The sequence below is a fragment of the Lichenostomus cassidix genome, chromosome 9 (genome assembly GCF_008360975.1).
Source record: "Lichenostomus cassidix isolate B80296 chromosome 9, HeHo_3.0, whole genome shotgun sequence".
Lineage (NCBI taxonomy): Eukaryota > Metazoa > Chordata > Aves > Passeriformes > Meliphagidae > Lichenostomus > Lichenostomus cassidix.
The window spans coordinates 4,353,935-4,374,978 of NC_139490.1; the positions used below are offsets into that span (position 1 = coordinate 4,353,935).

Below are 21,044 nucleotides of genomic sequence, written 5' to 3' on the forward strand. Positions count from 1 at the left end.
ACCCCAAACATATTCCTGGGGGTGAAGGAGCCTTATTTACCAGAGTGTAAAACCTTCTGTTTCTGTAGGAACATCTGAAGACAAACAGAATAGTGCTTGTGGTGCCAGGTAAACAGCTCTTGCATGCCATGGCTACGGTCTCTAAGGAGCTCCTGTTTATTATGAGCCATCCCTCCCTCGGTGTTAGTGACAAATGCTCCCTGCAAACCCAGCAGGGAGAGGCTCACAACGAAGGGAAGAGCTTGTATGAAGTTGCCAGAGGGATACTTACTATCTTTGGGATTATAAGGTTTTTTTTTTTAACCCTGGATTTTTGCATTTTCCCCTGTGTTTTTTCTTACAAGCTCTGTTTCTTTGGATGGAGTCTCACCAGACCCATTTAGAATGGACCTTTGGTAGGCAGAACAAAAGTGTTATCAAAGGAAAGATGTTAGTGATCCTATAGAGGCATTAAAAAGTCAACTATGTCTGAATTATTTATTTCCTAGTTTCTGTGAACTATATTTAAACAGAGAAATGCTTGGAATTACATGAAACTAATGCAAGAGGCTCCCTGGAGGCTCTTGATAAGATTCAAATTTGCAGCAAATATTGGCATATTGATTATTATCATGACCTGCTGATTTTTAATTTCCAGGCACAGAGAGTCCCCTAGCTTGCTCTTTCTTAGCCTGATTTGGATTGTTGAAAGGGTATAAATGTAAATTAGACTCCCCCAGCTTGTGCTGGTTGTAATTGTGATAATTGTTTAGTGCTTTTCTTTGGTTCTTTGCCTAATTTTTCGCATTTCCAAAGGGATGCTTTAAGTGATACAGTGAGACAAGCACAACAAGCTTCAAGGAGTAAAAGCTCAGGTAGGCACAGGGTTGGGAAATCCTCCTCCTCTTCACCGAGAGTGCAATGCACGCCTGGTGCCTCCTGGAAATGGGCTGTTTGCCCAGCATAAAAGCTGCTGAGCTTTTTGGGATGAGGTCCCACAGCTGCAGGAGTGTGGAGGTGCTGGTGGCCCTGTGGCAGCAGGGGAAGCCCTGAGAAAGCAGAGTCAAAGTGGGGCTTGGAGGAAGGCTGGGTTCATCTTCTCCCCCTCATCCCTACAGCTGGAGAAAGAGCTGCAGGGGAATCCTGCTCTTGGTTTTCCAGGGGACTTGATGTTATTCTTGTGATTGCAGTGCAGTGATTTAGCCAATGGGTTTTATATTCATGTATTCCCACCACCTAACTGGTAAACCTTGACAGAGTTCATTCTTTTCTTTTTAACCCAAAAGGACAAAGAAAAGGTTTTTTCATGGCACTGTCATTTCTGCTGTCCTTGTACCAAGGAGTTGACTGCAGTACTTTATGGCTTCCCTACCCTTCCATCAACCTTGGGATGTTTATTTTTCTTCAAACATAGCTGTTGGCAGCATGCTAACAAGAACTGAAGATCTTTTAACACTGCTATTTGTTTACTGAAGACATCAAAGCCTTTTTTTCCACGAGCCTCCTTTGAGCCGTACAAGCTGCAAACAGCCATGCAACACCAAGGTGTGTTTGTGCCGCCAAAATAAAACCACAGTGCACTGCAATTGCAGGTATTTTCTTATCTAAGGTTCTAAATTTAGCTCTGCTTCGTCCCTCATTCCTCAGCTCCTCAAACTGTTTGTCCCCAACGCAGAGTCCTGCAGTTCCAGCAGACCTTCCTGCTGCCTTCCAGTTGGCTGGAGGGACACAGCTGCCAGAATGGACTGGGGCAGGGATAGCACCTAATCTAAAACAAATATTTTGCAACATCTATGAGCAGAAGCATTTCCCTGTTTCGCTTTGATGGCCGAGATGCTAACGGGAAGCAGCACTCTGTATTTAGTGTTAGGTCCTAACAGCTTCCAGTTCAGACACAGCCTGTGGGTGCTGGGAAATACACAGTGCAGGAAATGACAGATGTTGGCAGCAAAATAAATAACAAGAGCTGCTGAAAATAAAGTCCTAAGAAATGCTGGTGTATCCTTTTTATGGATTTCCTAGATACATTGAGGCTATTTTAAGGCAGATTGAACTCCCACTCCTCACAGTGTAAACAGGATTATTCCCTCTGCGGAACATATGGCAGCCTAGACGTCATCATTTGTGCATCACTGGTATTCCCAGTCTTGTTTCAAGGATTGCCTCACCCCAAATGTGTATCCCACCATCCAGAGCTTGGTGGCAGACTTCAGGGAGCATTGAGCACTGACAGAACAGCCCAGGAAGCATCTCCATGGAGAACAACCTAAATCCTGTCCATGGAGAAGAGCCTACTGGAGTGGAACCACAAGATCAGCTTACTCAGGTCAGCTGTGCTATGGACAGCAGGAAGAAAAGGGCAATGAAGGAGGAGGATGGGACAAGGATTGACCAATGGGGTTTTTATTCCACAATGAAGTAACTCAGCCCAAGATGCTTTGGTTGAAGACAGAGCAGGCAAAGATCCAAGGTTTTCCAGGAATTGGGAAGAGTGACATGCAAGGTCACTGAGGGTAAGACATCTGCATGGGCAAAGTCCAGGGCGTGAGAAGTGCTGGCTGTAGTGGCTGGGAAGGGTTTGTGTTCTAGGGGCATTTTCAGCAACATGCATCTCCCTTTTTATTCACCTGCCATGGGTGTCATTCACCTCGTGACAGGAAAACATCCTGCATGACCTGGTGCTCATGGCAGCTCTGGAGACCCACAGAGGAGGGGCTGGGTGGCAGAGGATGTGCTGTTCTGCAGCTTTTAATCCTGAAAAGGAGATGTAAGGGGAAAGCAGTACAAACTTCTCTCCTTCCACTAGCTTTAAACCAGGCCAGCAGTGCTGGTACACCAGGGTGCAGCCAAAGAGGCTGCAGGTGTGTGGGACTCAACAGTTTCAGCCCCTTCCCTTGACTTTGGGTGCTGTCAAACTCAGGTATGGTATGTGGCTCAGCAATGCAGAACTCAGTCTCCCCAACATGTGGGAGAAGAGGAGAAACTGTTCCCCCCCTGGGGTCCCCATGGATTTGGGAAAGGGGACAAGGCCCCTTGGTGACACAACAGGGCTGTCCCTCCAGCCCCAGCACTCAGGTGTATCCTGCAGAGCACTTCCAGAGTCTTGCCTTCAAAAATAAAAAAAAAAAATTTAAAAAGGCAGACCCTTAAAATAAAAACACAAGAGTTTTAAGCACATCCAACTTTGGGATAGAGTGTAAAATTTCTTGCCAGAAAAATTTAAAACAAACTGGAAACTGATCATCTACTCATTTAAATGATGTGCCTGGAGCTAAACCAGCACGACTGAATAATCTCTGCACTGCTTTCATCTTCCTTCAACTTTTCCTTTGTTCCATCAGCCACATGTGTGTTAAGTGTAAATTGAAGGGCTCTTTGCTGGAAAAGCCGATTGTGAAAAGGGCTTGGCCCTCATCTTATAATTCAGCTTCAGTATTACAATTACTCTTAATAGCACTCTTGTTTTGTTGTATTATTTATCCTGGCTAGAACCCTCTAGGATCCCCTGAAGGGTTTGGGGTTTTTTTTTGGTGGATTTAGCCAACATCCACTCATGAATCCAGATGTTTCTGCTTTTATCCATGGGAATTTAATGGTATGGACATGCCAAGATCATAACTTCAGGCTCAGCCTCAAGACAAGTATTTTTCAAATTCCCTAAATCAAAAATGGAAAGTGCCACAAAAAAACCCCTGGGCCTTACTGCATTTTAGCATGCCAGAATGGAAAACAACCACAGGACAGTGCTGCTCAAGGTTCTGTGTTGGTACAGCCTCCTATGTTGAGCCAGAAATCACAGCCCAGGCTGTGCTCTTTTCTGTGATCTTGGACACAGACTTTGCCTTTAGCACAAATTCAGCTCTTCTTCCTTCCCTGATGGGGACCTGGTGAATAACAGTGTCTGCTGTGCCTTTGGCAGCACTTGGGAACAATAACCAACCCCAAACTCACTCCTTGTCCAGAGTGATAAAAACAGCATAAAGGAGAAATTAAAATAACCTTAATAACCTTCCTTCTGCACTGCCTGGGGTTTCCTTCAGGCACTCCCATTTGTGGCATCCTGAATTTCTTCCCTGTTCCCCATGTGTCCGCATGAGAATCGAGGCTGGTGTGTGGTGGTGGTCAGTGCCAGAGCGGTGGTGTGGGCAGTGTCCTGCTGGGGATGGCCATGTCTTTCCAAGTGCCCTGAGGCACTTCAGTGTCAGGACACTCAGGAGCATGGAATAGCAAAGGCAGGAGGTGCACAGAACAGCTTCCAGTGGCCTTTTGGCGACCAACACTGAACATCCTCTGGGACCATGTGGTGCACAGTAAGGAGGCAATGTCATGTCTGGGTCCAACAAAGGTGAATTTTAGGCTTTCCTCCAAGGCCCTCCCAGCTGGCCCTCACCAGCAGAACCATGGTCCTGCCTTTACTGTGCACTATCCAATCCCTTTTAAAGCCCTCTCTGTGTTCTGGGCACAGGAGGAACATGGAGCTGTCATTCCAGCCTGGTAGAGAAGAGCCCTTTCTGCTCCCTGAGAGGCTCCAGCACAGCAGCCAGTTATTGCCTGCTCTAATAGCATTCGTTTTCTACCTACAGAGCTGCTGGATCAAAGAACATTTAAATTATTCCTGAAAGCTCTTCTAAGGCTTCCCCCAGCATAGAAAAGCTCAGCTGGCACCAAGGGTGGAACTGGCTCCATAGCCAAGGCCTCCGGGGCAGGGATGTGCTGGAACAAGGAGGAGGCACAGGAGCCAGGCAAGCTGAGCACCCAGCAAAGCTTTCCACCCACCTACCCCAGAGCTGAGCTCAGCCATGCCAAAAAAACCAGGAGTCGATAGGGTGTCACATGCAGGAGTCAGGAAGGGAGCAGCAGAGTCAACCTGGATGACGCATTTGAAAAGAAAACCACTTTTCTTGATAATATTGGGGGTCAAATGTGCTGTGCAGGGCTCATCAAGGGTGCACATTAAACGTCCTACCCAGCACAGTCAGTCACTCTCCCACTTCCTATCACATCTTCTGTTTTGCAACAAGGAATTTTTTTAGTATTCAACTATGCAATTTAAATTTTAAAGGCCACCCATTGTACTTACATGCTATAAGACAAACTGTATACCTGTTCCAACTTATTCTTCTGGTATTCTTAGTAAGAGATGGTTTCAATGACTTGGTCTTCCCTGTAAAAAAAAGACCCTCCATTTTTCTTTAATAAGTTCATGACATTCAAACTACTAATTTTCCTTACCATCACATCCTTTTTTTGGACACAGAATAAAGGACATTAAATATATTTTTAAAAGGGGGGTTATCCAAGTTGGAAATGAAGAAATACAAAAATACTCTTTAAAGTTTTGTTTTGTTTGTTGAGTTTTTTTTTTAAATCACTCAGCGGGTCATAAAAGTGATAAAATGCTTTTGTCTGCATTTCAGTGGGAAGCCAGTTTTGCCATCAACATCCTGAGCATCATGGGAACCTCAGTGCAATTTGCTCCTGCTGTTACTTCCCTGCTCCTTGGCCCATCCTGCTACTGCTCCCTGGCTGGGCTCACCCACCTGGGTTAGAGTTCTGTTCCTTTTTCCCTGCACTGACTTCCCAACCCTCTGTAAACACCCATCTTGGTATGAGTGGCCCCCCTTCACCCTGAAAACATTGGAGCCATGTTTGAGTTTGGCTGTGCTCTGTGGGGGTTTGTCAGGATTTCTGTGAAGCTGCTGCAATTTGGAATTTAAGCATGAGAACTAGTCTCAGTAGGTAAGGTGGATTGCCAGGAGGGTGGCATGGCTGGGGCAAGGACAGGCAGGTCCTGAATGCACTCACAGTGGGATCAGAAGTGCCCTTGAAACCATGTGGTTCATTCCATTAGGTCATTTTATGAACCTTTAAGTTGGCCCTTCAGCCCCATTGCATCCCATTACACCTTTTGCATGCGTAGCCTGGGCCGCTGAATTTAAAAGCTTGGCAAAATGTTATGGAAATTACCCAGTTTGCTTTTAACATTACAGAAAGCAGAACCTGAAGATTTGCCTTTCTGCTCTTCCTTGTGACTTTCAACATTGCTCTGCCAGGAACACACAGAGCCATCAAAACCTGCACAGTCCTGGGTCTGAGATAACAGATCTGATTTCAACATAGACATCAACAGCAAGAGTGGTGTTAAAAAAAACCACCATTCAGCATGTGGGATCTCTGCTGCAGGTAGAGCCTGAGGCAGGAGCACCTTGAGAGTGCAGGAGGATGAGAGGTGAGGGCAGGAGGAGAAATGGATCTTTGAGTGACCCAGAGCAGAGCCAGAGCTCAGCAGCACATTCCCAAGCAGCTCTTGCTGAGGCATGGCATTGATTTTCAGCCCATACACCCTGGAGGACTTGCTGTTGGTTCATATACTCACAAATTTTACTGTGCTGGGGGAAATCTCACCTTCTGTGCCTGCCACCCCTTGGGGTTTTTCTTCCCTTTAACCTTTGTTTGGAGCCAGTCTGGAATCCCCAGAAATAACAGTGTTTCCATGACAACAGCCCAGCAGTGGACTCCTCTGGGACACCTGAAGAATCTAAACACTGCCAGTGCTTTCTCCTGCTCCAGCATCAGGCAGAGGTGAGACCAGAGAACCTTGTCGGGGAGAAAGGCCAGAAGGATCTGCAGCCTAAAGGACTGGACAGCTGGTACACTTCATAATCCTCCAGCCTTATTAATCAGATTCATAATTTGCATGCCCTCCTTGGTATTTTACAGGAGATATGAAGTGATCCTTTGTTACTCAGTCCCTGCTTTGCTCCCAACACACAACTTTTCTCCTGCTTACATTCAGCAGAGCTCTGGACCTGCTGAACCTGTTGGCCCTGTCCCAGCATCCCTGGGACCTCACCAAGACCCAAAATATCATCAGCTTTGCCCTCTCCCCGAGCAGGGCAGGGGACCAGCCCTCTGCACAACCAGGCCCTGCTTGCACAATTGTTTTCTCCCAGTACCTTTCACAGAGACCAACTCCAGCTCCATTGATCCATCACTCCTGAGGCAGTTCCAAACCCCCATCCCTTCCCTGCAGCACTCTGTCTGCCCTCAGACCAAGATTTACGAGGCCTATCCATAGAAGTGGCTGCAAGAGGAGTCCAAAAGCTTTTGTTGCAATGCCACAAGCAGCACAAAACCAGCAAAGTGCTCTTTGCATACCTGATGCTCACTGAAGGGATTGGAGCAGGATCCTTGCCCGGACAACAGGCTCTGGAGCAGGACCCAAGGAGGCAGAGTGGATGTGTGCCAGCCTGACAATGGGGTTTCATTTAACAAGCCCAGATTTAAGTGTGGAAATCAAATATGAAGCAGTCATAGCCAGCATTGTCTGCATTCTTGGAGGGGCACTGAAGGAGCAGAAAGAAAGGAACCGAGACACTGGCCCAGACATGCTCCAGCTGTCTGTGACTACCTCTTCCCTCCTCCACTGAATGTAACTATTCAGCTTGTTTTCATTTCATTATTGGATGTTATTTTTGCAACCTGGGAAAAGAATAGAAAAATGGAGGGGGGAAAAAACATCCTTCAAATGCTTTGGGGTTTATTTTTAAGAACTAGACCATTTCTTTCCTATCAGAGATAAAGTACAGACTTTTAGAAGTGCACTTTTAAATGGGCCTGTGGTATTATTAGTTAAGCATTTGTTTCTCAAATAATGTCCTTTATCTCAGAAGCAGCAGCACTTGTATTGCTGTGGTTATTCATGTAAGTCTCACTCATTTAGTACTGAGCAACATGCAATTAAATAGCCATATAAACACCCCCGGGCTGAGCAACAGCTGCCTACAGGTAACCTTCAGCTTCATGCACTCACTTGCCAAATGTTTCAGCTCTAGCCCTGAAAACCTTCATCTACATGTGGGAGCAGGGCAGGCCCTTTCCTCCGTCACTGTGGGCACAGCAGAAATCAAGATTTTAATAAGTTGGTTTAAAGCCTGATGCTGCAGATCCCTGTTACTCAAGTGCTGCTCAACTCAGCTCCTTCCTCCCAAAAGGACAGCTTATCCATCTTCAATGTTCAATATAATCCCCACACAAGATCTGATGGTAATTTATTTTCCCCTTCAGTTTTGCTGGTGGGGGACATGCCAGCACACACTGCTTGTGCCTCAGCTGGGGACACTCCACCCCATGAAACCAAACAGTCACTAAGAGAAGGGACAGGGTTATGAGGTTTACCACCAAGTGTGGTAGGAATTCTCAGTTTGTGCTGGACTACTCTGGAAAAATCTTTCCTGTGTTTTGATGCTGGCTCACTTCAGTACAGCAGTGTTGCTTCCCAAGGAGAAGTAGGATTCAGAGTGTTTCTTACCATTTATCTTCCTCTTCAGGACATCCACTAAACCAGGAGCTCTCTCCATCTCAGCTTTTGAACAGTGCTGTAGTATTCCAAGCAGGATAAAGTCAGGTATGCTTCAGTGTGAGATGTTGTCTCTCCACGCATTGTTTTGCAACATCCAAAGCAGGCTATAATTTTAAACTCTAACAAAGATATTTTGAAGTGCACATGCAATAACTTCTCACTACACACACATCATTCCTTCCTAATGAATGGCACTGCTCTGAGGATCTGCATGGAGAAGCTTTAACCTTATTTTTACCTTATTCCATCTAGTTCAGCAAGGGGACAATTTTACATTTTGTTAATGAAAATTAATTCTCATACTAGAAATTAATTTCCATTCATTAAGGGTAAAGATGATGATTTCAAGCGAGGAGTTTCACCTAATCCAGAAACTGTAAACATCTGCTCAACACCAAGCCCAGGAGCAACTTCATTTACCTAAATGTGTGTGCTTATCTCTGAGCAGGTGCTTAAGTGGTTTGTTGGCAAGAACTGGAGTGCTTATGCCTTTCCAGGTGACCCTATTTAATAATTACCAGTATTAAACTGCTCAATAACTATAAACACAAGGAAAAAACACCCAGCATGGAATCAGCTCTGCGCAGAGCTTTTCCAAACATGATTTCTTCATTAGTCAGGAGGGTCAAACTGTTCCATGCTCAAAGGCTGACCCCAAAAGCCACAGGAATCAGTGGAAGGGTGGTGACCAGTTACACCAGTTTGGGGATGGGATCCCCTGTGAGCAGAAACACCTGTTTTGGCACTGTGACTAACAGGGACAACAAAGGCTCTGCACTGACATTAAGAAAATCTGTTCTATGTATTGACATCCTGTTAACCTCCAGCTCGCTCAGAGGAAGCTGTTAATGTAATGGTTATGTCAGGAAGGTACAGCAAAGAAGGAAACCCCACAGCCCAATGTCAGCATTGACACCTGCACAGGGCAGCACTGACTGCAGGCAGCTCTGGACAGAGCAGACATTGGAATATTCTGCCCTTAACAGGCAGAAAAAATTCAAATTTAAGGGATTGTAGCTGATACAGACTCTAGAGACAGAGGATGTCCTCCACAGCAAGGTCTCTCTAGATCCTACAGCTTCTTCCAGTTGAATTCAAGGCAAAAATCGATGGATTTATCCACACCCACCACTTGGAGATAAGGTGCTGCACACAGAGTATTACCTTACCCTGATATAAGGGGTTCTCAGCCCTTTTTCTCAGTAGAAGAGTTTATTTTGCTATTGCCTTGATTTCACTGCAGCTAAATTTGGCAATAGATGGTATCCATTGTACTGAGTATCAAAGATATATCATGCAGATATGCAAAGGTAAAAGTGGAAGGTAAGGGTAAAACACCTGAAATGAGATGCTTGACCTAAAAATAGAGGTGTAAAGGCCCTGAGTGCACAAAATACTTCAGCACAGACCTACGGCAGACACAGGGGTGATGCTGTTGAGCTCAGCCTGACACAAATTCTGTAACTAATGTGGTGATAATCAGGACTCATTACAAGTTGGATGGGCTCTGAAATGCAACTGGGCTGTAAAACTGTGGGTTTAATCTGGGAATGCCAGCACATCACCTGAAGCAATGAAGTTACAGTCTTTCCATTGCCTGCTCAGACACAGGCTTGTATTTTTACACCAGAAAACATCTTAATTTACAGCAGCAAAGCAGAAAGATCTGGGTTGTTGCATTACTTTCAGGAAGAAAACCTTTATCTCTGTGGGTAAGGCTGGCAGTTGCACTCAGGTCTCAACTCACTGCCCCACATTTTGATGCTTCTACAGATTTCAGCACTGCCTTCCAGGCATGAGATCATGTTCTTGTGTCCCTGACTCCTGCAGCTCCAAGCATCATTCCTGATTGCGGGTCCCTCCCAGCTCTGACTCATTTTCTGTGGAACAGCCGTCACCTCCACTCATCCAGTCTCCCACAAAAACATCACTATCCTTTCCCCAAATCTGCACTCCCTGACTCTCCAGCCTGTGGCTCAGGGTCAGCATCATCTTGGATTCCTTTATCCCACTGCTTACATTTTCCATCCACGGGCTCCTAACAAGAAATGCAAAGGAAAGTTCCTTGCTGCTTCAGCCAACCTCACCTCCCAAGGTCTTTTTGCCCAGAGGGACAATAACTCCAGTTCAAGCCAAGATACTATCTCGTCCAGACAAGGGAAGTCTGGAAGCCCTGATAGCTAATGACCTACGTAAGCCTGTGTTACAATTTCACTTTCCATAATTCAACTGCAGTTTCTAAACTGCGTGGAAATGCTATGTGGTGTTTATGGAAACATTAATGTTACTTAGATTTTGGAAACAGCAACGCTGTTTTCAGTGGTCTTGGTTAACCACAGTCTAGAGCTATCATAGTCACTGGATAAATCTTTGAAGTGCTGAGAGACATTTCTACCAAAATAGAAAGGCTGAATTTGTGAGGCATTTCAGAGAGCAAAAATCATCCCTGAGTGTGGGTCCTCCTCTAGCAGCAGCCAGTGCAGGTGTCCATCTGCACACAGAGCAGATGGCAGAGTTAAAGCCTAAACCTATAATCATTAGTCAGGCAAAACTGCAGCAGGTGATGGTGTGCACAGCTGAGTCAAGGGCTTTGTGGCAGGTAATCAGCACACTCCTGCCCCATAACCTCTGCAGTCTCTGGGGTTTCGAGTCAGCAGTTCTGCTCCTGTGGGCAGCAAGCTTACAGCAGCCATTTTCTCTGCAAGTGTTGTAATTTCCATCTCAGTTCAGCATGCTTACTTATTGAGCTGTCATTGCCCACAAATGGCTTTTCTGGTAATTAATGCCACCAGGGTTCTAATGAAGATGCCATGTGAGACTCTGCCACAGCAGCTCCATGTGACATGAGCATATTCTCTTCAAAAATATGATGCCTCCTTAGCAGGACAAATCAGGATCTGAATAGTGCTACAGCACTGAGACACAGGTAATTTTGCTTGTTTAAAAAAATAACTGGGGCACTAAGTGTGTCTAATTCTAGACAAAGTCCTGTTTTATCCTGTCGGGAAGAAATCATTAGCAGCAGCAACCCAGCTTTCCACAGGATGCTCAGATGTCTCTGCATGGTGTTTGCCTTAGTCATGGACACCTCGCCCCCATGGTCACCTATGCAGCTCCACTGCTGGCAGCAGGACAGTAAAAATGGAGTGCTGGCAACTCCTGCTCTGCTCAGAGCGAGAGAAATGGAACAGGCTTCTGAAATATCCCAGCCCCTGTGTGCATGGAAATGGCAGAGCAGGAGGGGTGACAAGTGTGAGGGTTTGTGAAGGGAAGAGCAGGATCCCATTGCCATGACACACATCCAGTGCAGAGGACTGACCTGAGACTACCTGCTCCTCACACAGGGGGAGAGGTTTAATTCTGATGATACACCATGCAAATCAACACAACCAAGTAATCCCTACACAGGAAAAGCACTAAAAAAGTTGTCATCACCAAACAAGATTTTACTGAATGCTTGGAAATATTTTCAAATGTGTAAAGTGCAGTTATGGTTCCTGATGTGCAGAGAGGTTATAGGGGTTCCCATTCCCCAGCCCTGGCTGTGGCTGTGCTGGGGGATCTTTGGATGTTCCCCCACCAGGCTGCCAAGCACACCCTGATGCCTCCATCCAGCTCCAAGCTTTTACACTTGACTCACCTCACCAAACATCACATCAGACATTAATCCTACTGTGCAGGTACTAATAAGGAGGCAAAACACCACTGAAGACCCTGTCAGCCTTTTCCTCCTCAGGACACCTGATTTATTATTGACAAAGTGCTTCCTGCTTTGTGCTAACATCCGACTTGACTGAAATGCCCGTCAGACCTCAGGAGCAGTTCATCTCCTCATCTCCTACCTTCGGGGCAGTGGAGGTTAAAGTCAAACCACATGAAAGGAAACAGTGTCTGGCTGATTTTACAGCTCTAAAAGAAATTGCCTTTTTGTCCTATTGGATGGAAGTTTTTATAAGCGGCTCTGATAATTAATTGGAAACCAATCAAAGAACAAATAAGTGTGCATGCCACAAACTGTACATGGGAGAAAGGCTACAGAAGACATTAAAGAAAAAGATGTTGCTGGCAAAGATCAAAGCAAAGGCATTAGTTAATGGCCATATTTTCTTAAACCCAAACCAATATTTGAAGGCAATAGGTGATGAATAAGAATACGATGAACCAATTCTTACAAAGTTCCTTTGAAACAAGGTACATGTACACACTTAAAGAAAATAATTTCAGATCACTGGCATTATTGTATACATCTTCTAAAAACTGTTAGTTACAGTAACTTCTCTGTTGTGTGAGTAGCCTTTGAGGAGAAGAACGCACACCTACTCCACAAACAATCTGATAGCAAAACTGGCTTAATTTCTCTTTCCTGCAAGTTACCACTTGGGAGATTTAGCTCAATCCTACTGAAGTCTTCTTGCCTTCAGTCAGTCTGACAATTGGCCCACTTATGGAAGCTCAGATCCACCAGAAAACCAAGATACCTAACATAGGTGATGCCTGGCTGACAGGTGCCTGCTTCCCAGGGCAAATTCCCATCCACACCAGTAACACCTAGTTGCTGGAGTCTCCATGCACAGCAGAAGTCATTTACTCTGTAGAAAGCCCAAAGCCCCAAATGCTGAGCCAGGCCACAGGGGCAGAAGGATTTTGTCCTAGTTTCAGCCATGGTAGAGTTAATTTCTGCTCAGTAGCTGACACCACACAATCTTGGTCTGAATCAGAAACTGCATTTTTGGTGTCTGAGCCTTTCCCCTGTGTTCTCTCCCCAGCACTGTGTCTGAGGGTGTCACGGTGTACCTGAGTCACATCAACAGCTCAGTGTCACCCACGCAGGTTACCTTGGTCACAGCCAACTATTCCTACCACTTTCCTTCCACCTTGCCTGTCTGAACCCTGGGCAAGATGATTCAGCTCACTAGACCATCCAAACTGTTCCAGCTGTGCTTTGGGAAAGCTCCTGCCCTGCCCATGCTCCAAGCCACAGGGCAGAGGTGTGTGACACGAGCACAGCCAGTGGGCTGGCTCCAAAACAAACACAGCTTGGCCAGGACATGAAACATAAAAGCCTAGACAAATGATACATACCTCAAGCACATTTTCCTACCTTGGGGGCATTAAAATCCCTCCCTGTGTCTCTAGTTCTCTTCTCTGAAGTGTGTTCCTCTGTGTATGCAGGAGATCCCCATAGGAATTCTCTCATAATAGGGCATACATTTTTGTCTCTTTCTCCCTCACCTACCTGCTTCCCTTGGAATGATCACACAGCTTTTCCTGCCTTTTCTAAAAATGCTTCGGAGAAAAGCCCTTTCTAATTTAAAAATCAGCCCCTCAACCTTTCACGTGAGGGTTGCTGAAGCACATAAGGCAAGCTTGGCACCCTTAGCTAAACCTCAGGCAGCTTCCAACACTTTGGTCACCCCACTCAGGCAAATCCCCAAAGTTTAGTGATGTTTTTGTTACCCTGTACTTGGTTCAGACATTTCTCTTCTCTTTACACTTCTATGGAGGGCACAGAGAGCAGAGAAAAGCAAGCCCCAGAACCCAAAATGAATTTGAACTTGACATGCCTGCACACACCCCTGTTACTGAGCATTGCCAAGTGAGGCTTCCCAGATTATCACAGGAGGCTCATGCTAGGAAACCTATCCCAGATCTGCTTTTATTAGGAACCATCATCCTTCCTCCAAAGGGGAAGTTTGCACTTGGTGGGAATGTGCTAAGTCTCACACATATTGTTGTTATTGTGTGGCTCTCCCTTCCTCTCACAGCTGCTAAGCCTTACATTCAGGTAATAAATATTGTGGAATGACTGCAGTCAGCTACAGCAGAGCATTAGAAAAGCCTCAGATAAACCCCTAGTGTCAGACATTTGTACTCACTGAAGACCATTGAAAAAGACAGGCATGGAAAAAGTGAGCAGAAAAGATGAATATGTTGGATTTTCTTAGTTGACACATACCAAGAAAGTACCAAAACACTGATTTCATGAGACTGTCTAAAAACAGACGTGCAGAAATAGCTCTGTGCTGAAGGATTCCCACAGATAGCTACACAAATACCTTATAAAAATACCAGCAGTAAAATACAAGTGAAATGTCTGTGTTGATACACAGAGCTCACATCATTAAGTAACAGTGGTATGAGGTTAGTGGTAAAGTGATTCTCTTGTTTAAATCTAACCTGGAAGATGTCTTTCCAATTTTAAAAAGCCTGAGGGACTATTGGGAAGACTCAGATACCAACAGCTCACTAGAAATGTCACCACTAATTCTTCACTGTGCTTGAGGCTTTGACAATATTGATAAAGGATCAAAGATGACATTTATCCAGGTCACTTCTGCAGTTAAGTCATGGGTTTAGCAGTCAATATTGAGATTTCAAGTGATTTCTGACAAATTTGAAAGTTTTGGACTTTAAGGTAATATTCATGTTAGGGCTGGGAACAACTAAACCATGAATTGTAACTTCCAAGTCTGTCCATTCCTGTGCTGTTGAGGTCACAGCTACACCATGACTTCAGAGAAAATTCAAAAAGAGAGTGCTTTCTTCATCTCCCCTCCAGAAACATCAAAGAGCAGAGGTGACTTTGTGCTCCACAGTGTTTAACCACCAACCCTTCCCCGTGTGATTCAGCACGATGACAGATGGGTGACGGGGCAGCTGGCACAGCTCTGGGGACACCAGGAGCAGCATTTCTGCAGCTGAGCAGCAGCACAGTCACCACATCAGAGGGAAGATCTCACCTGGGGAGACCACAAAACCACACCTCATACCAAGGTGACTGTGCTGTAGGCTCCCCATTTAGCTCCTAGACATTCCATACTTTTTCCTAAGTGTGCTGAAGTTTAAGAAGTCAACGGAACCAGTACTAAAAGGAATTCCCAACTGAATGATGAGAGCTACATGAATTCCTGTGGCAATTTTAAAAAGTGACTCTCAGAACACAGCAAGCACCAGGAGCTTCTAATGATTTGCTGAGCTTCTCTCTTCTCCCTTCCCAGTTTGCACAGATTGGAGCTGAAGGACTGAGGGAGAGCATCCTCCAGAGACTTGGAAATTGTACTGATGCTCACAAGACCAAAGATTCATTCGATCTCACAGCAATCAATACTATAACAGTGGAATGCTCACAGAGCTGCAGAGGCACAGTTATTCAGAACTCCACATTCTCTGTAGGGCTGTTGTATCCCACCTGGTGGGTTTGCTAAAGCCCTGCCAGCCCTGCCACAGTGCTGCTCTCTGCAGAGCTCCCAAGGTGAAAGCTCCTGTTTGGCTGCTGGATCAACACTGCCTGCAAATATTTGGAAACCCTTCATGCTGCCACACTGCCCACAGGGCTGATTGAAGGGGATGCTGCTCCCAGCTGGAGCACAAGAGCTCTGCTCTCATGCTGAGGGGCACAATGGAGTCCCACAGTAGTCTCTGAGCACAGCTAGAATGTGTGCTGTGTTTTGCTGGGGATTACTGTGTTGTTGCTGCTTCCCCTGATAGCATCAACTCCAAAGCGTGGTTATGGCCACAGGGAATGCTTAAAGAATCCAGATGCAGTCCTCAGCCTTAATGCCTTTTCCTTTCCTCAAAATACTACTGCACTTTTTCTACAGTAGCGACAGCCATGCCTCAGATGCCTCAGCAGGAAAAGAGGAAGATGAGTTGATTTGGTGTGTGCTTGTACTGCTCAACTGAGCCCCAAAATCACTTGGCACTCAGTACATCTTTTAATAGGAATTATTTTTATATAGTGCATGACACACAGCAGCCTTTTGCCATCAAGAAGGCAAATTTTCTTAGCAGCCATGCTACTAAGGAATATTAGGTGGAACAACATACATCTTGCCCTGGTGAAGAGCTTTACAAGACATCATGATAAAATTTTCTACAAGATGCAATCCTGGACTGCAATCCTGGGTCAGACAATCTCTTCCCTGTACATCTCTCCTTTAAGACCAGAAATGAGCTTCCACATGGACAGGGGGTGTCACAGGAAAAACAAACAGACCAGGAGACATTTAAATGAAAAGCACTTAAATAATCTAATCTCTGTAGCTAATTTAAGAACTCCTAGGGAAAGAGAAGTTAGAGATAAGGAATCTTAATGAGGCCAGGCCAAAAATCAACACATGAGCAGCAATCAAATGCTTGCTGACTGCTGTCTGTTCATTACATGTGATGAGTTTGACAGTTTCTCAAGAGGAGAGACCATTACAAAAATAGTAAAGACATTCCACTAAAAAAACCCACTGAGCCACTATTAAAGACTTAGTCAACAGTAAAAGCCTGGTAAAGCATTGTTAGTCACTGCTAAAGTATTGCTAAGCAACCCTTTATCCTCCTCAGGACTGGATTAGTTTCATCACGGCAACAACCAACATTCTCCATCCTCCCTCTCAGCTCCCAGCTTGAAGTGCTGTGCAATTTTCTTTCAAACTCAAGTGAGAGTTGCCACTCCAGCCCCTGTTGAGGAGTCAGGGGGCTGCACATCAGCAGGGGAGCCTGTCTGCAGTTCCAGTGGCTGCAGGACACCAGCTAATTCATTTTAAGAAAGGAGCAATATTTATTCACTCTCACACTTTCATTCTTTACTGATTGCAGCAGCAGCTGATATCCTTCTCAGTACTGATTTTAAAAAGCCCAGCCTTGACCAAAGCCAGACCAGCTGCTGTCAGGATTTGCACTAAAACTCTATTTAACTATAATAAAGTACTGAAACCAGGAAGCTCCCAGGCACAGACCTTGCTGGACTGTTGTTCCCAGGTAACAGCTCCCTGCTAGGCATTACCTCCATCTATATTTTGTACACCATTTGCATTTGTATCATCTCAGCAGCACCTCCAAGAGGTTCCTTCCATGGATGTTAATAATAATTCGCTTAGCAGAACAAATTCAGCTTGGTAGTAGCTTCACCTAATTTCTAGTTCACCTAGTCCAGCCTCTCAGCAGTTTCCAAAGGAAGATGGGAGTGATAAATAAGGGACACAATCTGCCTCAACATGATCTGAAACTCAACACAATGAGAGAGCAGCTGGACACAGAACCAATAAATTGAAACTTCACAAAAGCCAAGGAGCCCAGGAAAAATAAATCAGGTGAGCCTTGTCTAGAGCTGCCACAGGGTAGTCCCAGGTGCTGGAAAAACAGCATCTAGCAACCCATGCACTTTCCCAGACTCCAGCCAGGAAGAGAGGAGATCCCAGACACCTTCTCAGCTTCTTTGTGTCTCCCATTTCACTCTCAGGCTGGCACACATACACTTACAATACCTCTCCTCAGCCTGCACAGTGCTTTAACAGAGGTACAGCCACTTCTTCAGCCTGACAAATGTGGTTTGTCACCAGCCAGTCCCACAGCTAGGAGTCACTCACAAAAATGTGTGCTTTACTTGGTTAAGGTGATGACTTCCCATAACTTTCCCATGAACTAGAATTATTTGCTCACTCCAGAATTTAAAGACCATGTCTACAAAAGTGTTATTAGCTAACAGTCATTTTTATAACTGAATTAAAAGAAACCCACCAAAAACAGTTAGATGGTTAGAAATGTCACTTTTCAGTGAAAGCAAGATGACAGTCACAGGAATGTGTTCAGAGACCATGCCTGTGCCAGAATAACCCTCTCAGAACAGGAATGAAGTGCTGTATTATCCAGAATTCATTATAAATTATTTTTGGCTCAAGAATAGGTTAAAAAAAATGATGTCCTTTCTCAGAACTACTCACAGCAACAGCCCAGGAATCAGAGGCAGCAGCCAAGCTGCAGCACAGCTCAGACACAAGAAAAAGCCCTGAGCTGAGTTTAAATAGGGCCCAGGGCCCTTGGGCCAGGTGGGCAGAGCTCCCAGGTGAGGCTGCTCAGGGCATTATGTTCACATGAGGCCCTGAAAAATAAACCTGATGGTGATGATGTTGGTTTTAAACACAATGCATGCAGCCAAACCAATTTATTCCTGCATGAGACCAAAGGCAGACAACAGTCACATATCAGGACCTCTCCCAAAATGATCCCATGATAAAGTCCCATGGCTCTGCTGTACCACTGGGCTCTGATGGCAACTCCCTCCCAGATTACCTGGGATTATCAAACACTCTGTTGATGGAACTGCTCAGCTGGCAACACCCAGTGGCACTGTGGTCAAACCTAGTGATTTTTTTAACAAGTTCCCAAATTTTCCAGGTTAATGTCACCTTAGAAAAAACCCATCGCTCCTTTTAAAACCCAAGCCTGCTTCAGTTGGCTTGATTTCCTCACATACCAGTTCCCCTGGGGCAGAGCTCAGAGGAACAAAAATGCCTGGCTTTAGGCAGTCAGATTTTCATAAGTGCACGATAAATTTATTTTTCCTAACATCCAGCATGTATAGACAGTACAGCCCACCCTTCCTTCCACATCTTCCGTCTGGGGCTGAGTCTTCTTCCTTATCTTCAGCCAGCAGCTCTGACATTCTCCAGATACACTGATGAGGTCAGACAGAGACTTTTTGGCTAAGCACCTTCCTTATCCACACCATTTGTACGTAAAGGAGGTTGGGGACATCTTCCCATATTTGAACCAAAGGAGAGTTTTATCTCTGTGGGAGCCCTGAAGACACAATACAAGTGTTTGCCTTGTGCTGTTCCATCCCTAACAAGGCTCCTATGGCTTTCAAGGGAATAGATTGCAGGGCTGTGCCAAAACTGGCAGCTTCCTGCAGAATTTGCAGGAGATCGCTTAAAACAGGTTGAAGGTGAAGAAGACACCCGGGAAACCACGGGTTGGAGGGAAGTGGAATGCTGAAACAGAGGACTGGGAAAAACTGTGTGCTAAAGAGATGGTTTTCAAATAACACTGATTGCTAATTAAACTGCTCCTACTCTTTGTCTTTTCTTTTTACAAACTCGCTTCTCTCTGGTATAGAGACAATAAAGAACAAAGCAAAAAGCCGATGTGCCAAATTGTGATCTCAGTGAAACTGGTGGAAAAGCACATAAAACATTCCCTTAGGGGACTGGGAATTGTGGGGTTCGGAAAAGAGCCCCGGTCACACAAATGGAGTTTCATTATTTGGCATGTGAGTTCATTATAAGTGGGTTCAATTATATTTCATCCGTGAAGAGAAAATGGCCTTTTCATCCAATGTATCGAGTTGAGTTGAATGCTGAGCACATCTGACGCAGCTTTTGGAAAAAAACAAAACAAGAACAGTAGCCATGTGAAAAAACAAACAAAATGACTAAGGCATCTCGGCGCCTCAGCGAGCTCTGTTTCTCACGGAGCCATCGGATAAAGAAGTGAATGAAGTACAGTAGCTTAACATGCACCACATGAGTGTGTGCAGTGCCACATTTGCTGATTTACTAACTCGTTTTGTTGGAGGGGCACTTGAAAGGCTTTGACATTTACAGCTCTGTAGGCAAAATGTGAAAGGAAAGAATAGATGCTGTATCTCCGAGCTCCCAGCTGCTGGTAAATGTCTACTCAAAGCACCAGCAATCCACACGAAAGCAGGAGCACTCTGTGCCCCTGAGCTTCCCAGGTTTGTCTGCGAACACTACTAGAGCAAATGCGTCAACAGTCAGTGGGGTTAAAATTGTAAGTGGGCCTCTCAGCGAGATGTGAAGTCTCTCAATGGAAAGTTGTGATGCTTTTCCCAAGTTTTCTATTGCAGCACTGAGCAGGCTGGGTGCACAGAACAGCCCAGCAGCCATGGATCAGTCACTGAGTGTACACTGGGTACTCTAAGATACTAAAGTCAAAGGGATTTAGGATGCTTTCCTGGGTTTTATTGCAAGGACAGTTCTGTTTCTATGAGTCACTCACTATACAAATGTTTATTCTGCCCTGTGTCTCCTGTTTCACATGGGCCTTGCTGTTTTCAAGGAGGAAACACACACAGAGCACCAGGAGCAAGGCAAAGCCTCTGCAAGTTCCAAACGCTGCTCTCAGCCTTGTTACTTCTCACGGACGCCGCTTTGCAATTTTATTTGTCAAGCCTGAAAGCTTTTTGCCTTTCTGAATCATTCAGTGGGACCCCTTTTGATAGCGTGGGCGTTTCAGAGCTCTTCAGCTCAGCCTTGGCAGCCTCGGGTGGGATTCATGGGTGCAGCATCATTTTCCTGCTCTGCCATGCGATGCAGCCCCTGTTTCCCTGCCTCTTGCTGACAGGCAGCACTGTGACAGGCTGAAGTTATCCTCTGCCGGTTCCTCCTGCCTGTTTGGCAGCACTCTGCCCATTCCATCAGGATTTTTCACCCATGTGAGGAGTAAAGACTGAGGGAAGTGAGGAAAGCAAGGGAAGGAGCAGGGCGGAGCAGGAGGTGAAATGAGATGGGGAAGAGGAAAAAGCAGAGATAACAATGGAGTAGGAAAGCAGTGAAAAGATCCAAGGGGAGAAGGCAATGATTAGGACCAGCAGGGAGTGACAGAGAGATGATGACATCTGTTTTCTCGAGAGGGATGGGGTGGTGCTGATTCTGGTAATGTATAGACTCTTTGCAGATTTCTCGTGGGGTCTTGTTCAGTTGGAAACCTGCATGGAGAGTTCTTGCCTGCCTTTCCTTTTCCTTCCATGGAAATCTGAACACAGGGGAGGAGAGTGGATAGCTGCCTGCTTGGGTGTAACCCACAATTGGAAAGCACTGCTGGTTGTGTAGTTTAGGCATGATATCTTAAATCCACTCAGATGGACCAGCAATACAAGGCAGCCCTATCTTCTGCCAAGCTAACTTGGAGA

General features: G+C 45.4%; 1 long non-coding RNA gene across 4 annotated transcripts; it reads right to left on the reverse strand.

The window, feature by feature from the left end:
- LOC146433101 (uncharacterized) lies at positions 1-18,108 on the reverse strand. 4 transcript variants are annotated; one of them, XR_014853989.1, is made up of 4 exons: positions 6,385-6,534; positions 5,060-5,143; positions 4,760-4,846; positions 1-3,086 (listed from the first exon to the last, which is right to left on the reverse strand). It is a non-coding gene; the product is annotated as an uncharacterized LOC146433101 (long non-coding RNA). The 4 variants fall into 4 exon arrangements; XR_014853988.1 differs by having other exon boundaries at positions 4,756-4,846; XR_014853987.1 differs by lacking the exon at positions 6,385-6,534 and adding an exon at positions 18,055-18,108 and having other exon boundaries at positions 1-4,846.
- Between the last annotated feature and the right edge of the window lie 2,936 nt (positions 18,109-21,044).